Below are 5,690 nucleotides of genomic sequence, written 5' to 3' on the forward strand. Positions count from 1 at the left end.
CCTCTCTGCCCCTCTCCTGTGTGCACTCTCTAAGTAAATAAGTGTTAAAAAAAAAAAAAACAGTACCCAAATGTATACCTTCTGCTTAGATATCTCTCCTAAACCCCAAACAGCAAATTGAACCTCTTGCCTCTGTCCTGGGACACTTCAATGGAAGAGGTCCAAGTTGCCACCTGTCACCACACACGCACAGGGTCACTTGGATTCCTTCTCAGTGAACAGCATGCCTATCTATGAAGCCAGGAGACAGTGTTTTATTTCTGGTCTTCCCATCTAGTTAGGGCACCCCTCGATTCAACATGGTCATCTCTTCCCATTAGCACATCATCAACTTCCTGAGCCATTGCAATAGTGTCCTTCCTGACTGTTCTTTGCTCCAATCTTGCTCTCTCCAACGCATTCTTCTAACAACTACCTTCGTAGGGACCCCCCCCTAAAGCTCAGACATAACAACGTTACTATTCTACGTAAAACCTGGGGGGACTGCTTAAGGCCTAAGGAACACTGGCCATACAGAACTCTGCCAGGTATTGTGAGGTCTGTTTCACACACACCATCTTTTCTTTGGCACACAGATGTCGCTTCACGGACCACAGGGATGTGCAATTGACCCAGACCTGGTCTAAGTATGGAATCTTCCCTCTTTCACTAAACTGATCATTCCAGGAGTGGGCATATGACCAGAACTGGACTAGTTAGAGACTAGTTTCTTGGGATTTGTTCATACCAACCTAGGGTATAGAGTCATGCTGGAGATATGTAAACTGAGCACTAGGAAAAACAGACTGGATTGGGGGGGGGTGGTCTTCCGGTCTGGATGGCCCATGGAATCAGCCCCTAGTTTCCAGACTCGCTCTGGTTTCAAGCTCTGTTTTTGATTCTGTGAGCGACCTGAATATCCTCCCAGTAACCCCCTCCTTAGACCTATGCCAGTTCTTGTGGGATTTTCTTCCATCAAAAACATGCCAACGTGAAGCTCCTCAGCAGTCTGGTCTTAGTGAGACATCACTCTCAGCTAACAGATGTTTTACAAACGCTATTTCACTTGATTCTTACTGTAAGCTCATGAGATGGGTTTTACTATTCTCTTGACTTTACAAAAAAGAAATCCAAGGTTCAGATATGCATTTTGCTCAACATCAAGAGGCTGAGAATAGGGAGAACTTGAACACCAAGTCCCTCTTTTTTTTAATTTTTAAAAATCATTAAATATTTATTTTTGAGAGAGAGAGAGGGAGACACAGAATCTGAAGCAGGCTCCAGGCTCTGAGCCGTCAGCATAGAGCCTGACGCGGAGCTCAAACCAACAAAACATGAGATCATGACCTGAGCTGAAGGTGGACGCTTGATGGACTGAGCCACCCAGGTGCCCCAATTTTTAAAATGTTTGTATTTATTTTTGAGAGAGAGACAGAGAGACCGCACGCAAGTGTGAGTGTGGGCAGGTCAGAGAATGGAGGAGACAGAATCCTAAGCAGGTTCCAAGCTGTCAGCAGAGCCCGATGTAGGGCTCGAACTCACAAGCCAGGAGATGATGACCTGAGCTGAAGTCAGATCCTTAACCAACTGAGCCACCCAGGCGCCCCACCAAGTCCCTCTTCTATTGGAGCTCCTTCCTCCCTATTCCTCACCCTCTGGTGTGTACAGAGAGAGGTGCAGCAGTGTGGAGCCCAGAATGAGCAAACGCAGCACTGGGACCAAAATCGGAACTGGACCAGGAGAGAGGGGCAAGGAAGACATCAGAGGACAATAAAGACCAAGCTCTGCCACTGAAAATGTTATTTACAGCCAACTACAGCTCCAGGAAAAGGGAAGAAACTCTCAGCTTTTTTCTTCCCACCCCCGTACTGGTTTTTGTTCCCATAATCCACACCTCAGGCTGCCAGTCTGCACTATAATTCAGCTAGAGACTTGGTAATTACAGCTGTGGGGCCTGGCCTGGAAACTAAGTCACTGGTTACAGTACAGCCAGCCCTTTTATGAGTTGAGACTGTTCTCTCTTCTTTTTATTTTTGATTTTGTTTTTTTTAAAAGACTTTTAAAAAATGTTTATTTTTGAGACAGAATGCAAATGGGGAAGGGGCAGAGAGAGAGGGGGACAGAGGATCCGAAGTGGGTTCTGTGCTGACAGCAGAGTCCAACGTGGGGCTCGAACTCACAAACCGTGAGGTCAAGACCTGAGCTGAAGTGGGACTTTCTACCAAATGAACCACCCAAGTGCCCCTTCTTTTTATTTTTTAGAAAAGGACAATAAAATGGGGCTGCTCTGAGTATCCCCGATGCTCTGGAACCACCCCTATTGCTATACAAATGGGTCAGGGAAGCTTAGTGGGTCTCCCATGGCAGCTGGGAATGGCATAAGGAACTGTCAGGTGAGGCCCACTGGGGGGTGCTGGAAGCCATGGTGGCCGTGCGGACATTTCCTTCACCCTCTTCATACCCTGCTGTGGCGTGGCCAATCGGTCCACAGGAGAGCGGTCTCCCAGAGGCTGCTCGGACTGGCAGGACCCCTGCCATCTAGTCCGTGGTATATAATGGCAGCTTTACCCTCCCCTTCCTCCTTGTTCTAAGCTCACACCTCTTTCACATCCAGAACCCAGCGGACATCATCAGGTGTGAACGACTATCTTTTCAAGGGCAGCTTTACTGGAAACATCTCTGCCTCTAACGCCCATGCAATAGTGGTAGAGGCATCCCTCTATCAGGGGTGTCATCTCCATTAGTGCCTACATCCCATCTCCCTTTCTTTAGAACTCTCCCTCCTGCCTTCTGTCCTGGATCACTCCTATCCCTCTGTCAACGTGTTCTAGTAACTTCTACATTTCAACAAAACACTCGGTATTCTAACAAAAGTGAAAACTTGATATGGTTAGAAGCATCTGAAAACAGGATTAAACAGGACAGAAACTTCTTCCTTTGATAGACAAGGTCAAGAGGCAGGTATTCCAAAAAAGGTATGGCGGCTCCCTAAACATGAGGAACCCAGATTTATTCTAACCTGTTGCACTAACATCCTCAAATGTGCCTTCCACGCCAAAGTCTAATACGGCTGCTTGAGCTCCAGAGGTATATTTAGATATTCCAGGGACTAGGAAAGAACAAGGGCTGAGGAGGAAGCACCACTTCCTTTTAAAGCTGGTTCTCAGGTGGTGCACATGGATGACTCCACTTACTGCTGGCTGGCTGGAACTAAGTCATGTGACCATTCCTAGCTGCAAGGGAGTCAGAGAAACTTGCTTTTATTCTGGGGAGCCATGTAGCCAGGGGGAGAATGGCTGTTAGGGTCATCTAGCAATCTCTGCCCAAGCCTCCTGTGATTGCACATCCGTTTCAAGACCCCTCCCAGTTCTCTAGTTCCCTGTTAGATAGGCTGCTCCAACATGATAGTGGTTTGGCTCCCATCCCACCATTCCATGAACACTCTCCTTATCACATTCACCAATAACCCTCGTGTTGCCAGAGTCAATGGATCCTTCCCTGTCCTCATCTTATCTAAGTTGCGCCTAACACAGCTGACTACTCTGTTCTAGAAACTCTTTCCTTTCTTCGTCTCTGGGCTATAGCAGTCTCCTGGTTCTCCTCTGGCCTCCTCAGCCTCTTTTTCTATCTTCTCTCCTGCTTTGACTCTTCTTGGTTCCTCTTGAACCCTCTTTTCGTCTGCAACTACCTGCTCACTCTAGGTGACATCCTCAGATCCCACAGCCTTTATTGTCTTTAAGATGAACCCCATCTCCAGCGCTCGCCTGTCTTCTGAGCTCCTAATGACTTGATAATTGAATTGATCTCTAACCGGCATCTCCAACCCAACATGACTAAAACAGAATTGTTGATGCTTCTCCCTGAGCTGTAGTCCCTTTCCTTTAGGCTACCTGCAATCAATGAGGCACTGTCCACTGACTTACTCCAGCCAGAAACTGAAAAGTCATCTTTGGTTTTTCCCTTTCCTCCCCTCACCCCTCCCGCTTCCCCCCCTCCCCATCCCCCATCCCCTATCAGTCCTACCAATGTATCCTGTTGAGTCCACGTCCAAAATAGCTTCTCTCAACTACTCATCTTAGTGTGGCCACAATTTGGTCCAAACCACCATCATCTTTGGCGTGGGCTGCCACAACAGTCTAATTGTCTCTGTGCTTTTATTTCTGCCTGCCACCCACCCAATGTATTCCTCATGCAGCAGGAAATCAGAACACGTTAGTCTTCTGCATAAAACCCTTCCATAGTTTAATAAAAAGCCTCCATCCCTAGACACAACCTCACATGCCCTGCCCACCTCCCTACTTCCTCCTGGGCCTCTTTCCCAGGCTTGCTCTTCTGACCGGTCCGTTTTCTTTCAGCTCCTTCTCATGTCCAGAGCTTACTTTTGTCCAGAGGTTACCTTTTTCAGGGCCTCAGTACATACTGCTCTCAACCTGGGGTGTGTCAGCATAGCTTGTCCCCAGGCTGTCCCCTCATTCATTTGACTTCAACATCTCTTCCTCAAGGACACAAAGATACTCCCATTCTCTATCCCAGCTCCTTGCTTTTTGTTTCAGCATTTATCTCAACTTGTAACTGTCCTCCCCACTAAAGAAAGCTTTATGGAGCAAGTGGCCTCAGATGTCTCTTTACTGCTCTATCCTCAGCATCAAGATAGGGTCTGCACAGGCACTCGATCAGGCACTCACTATTTGCTTAAGGGTGACTGAATGGACAGGTTCCCCAAAGATGTCCCTGAGCTGCCTAGAATGTCACAAGCAGGCTGTCTCCCCTTAATAAAAACAACTAGGAATAGACAGAACAGTCTTGGTTGCAAGATCTCCTCCTGAAATAGGACTCAACCTGTGGATTGCTTGTACTAAAATGTGGTTTATCTAGGTCCCTGGCCCAGTTCTGATAGATGTGACTTTGCATGGTGCCCACCTAGCCCTCTTCTGCTTGGATGACTTTATGAATCAGTGGTGTGTCTGTGCCTCATTTCTGAGAGGTGGGAGGAGACCACTGAGGTCAGCCTTTCTAACACCAGCACCCAGCCAGCAGTGTGACCACTCCTCTGCAATCCACCCCGCCTCTGCCTCCTTCCTGAACACTGCTCTCAGCCATCTCCCCAGGACAGATCTTAGTAACAAATCTCAGCTGGCGGTCCAAGAAAGCTAGGTATTTTTAGCACCAAGACTAGAAGGGGCAGGTCTTTGCTGCCCAGTGTGCAAAGAAATGCAAAATGTTAACTTACTACCCTTCTCTTGAAGTCCCCCGCCCCCTGCAGCCACCCAAGCCAGGGAGGAGGGAGGAGCACCTCCTATTTTCTTTCTTTCTTTCTTTTTTCTTTTTAAATGTAAGCTGTATGCAGAACGTGGGGCTTGAAGTTACGACCCCCAAGATCAAGAGTCACATGCACTATGGACTGAGCCAGCCAGGCGCCCCGCCTATTTTCAATACGGCCATTTTTCTTAATCCTGCGCTCACCCCTACCCGGTCACCCCCTTACCCCTTGAGAGATGTTGCCTTCCCTCTGCCCCAGCCATGCGGGTTTCTCCCGGGCCTAGGGCCAGCCCAGTAGGAGGCTAGGCAGGGGGTGCCGACGCGGAGCACCTTGGTAAGGCGGTCGAGGTGGCCCCAAAATAAAACAATGGGACAATCTAACGACCAGGCCCCACCGCCGCTCCGGCAGCGCGGGCGGAAGGGCCTGGCGATCTGGGGGAGGGGCAAACCGG

This window comes from Suricata suricatta, chromosome 2, assembly GCF_006229205.1.
Source record: "Suricata suricatta isolate VVHF042 chromosome 2, meerkat_22Aug2017_6uvM2_HiC, whole genome shotgun sequence".
NCBI classification, from domain to species: domain Eukaryota; kingdom Metazoa; phylum Chordata; class Mammalia; order Carnivora; family Herpestidae; genus Suricata; species Suricata suricatta.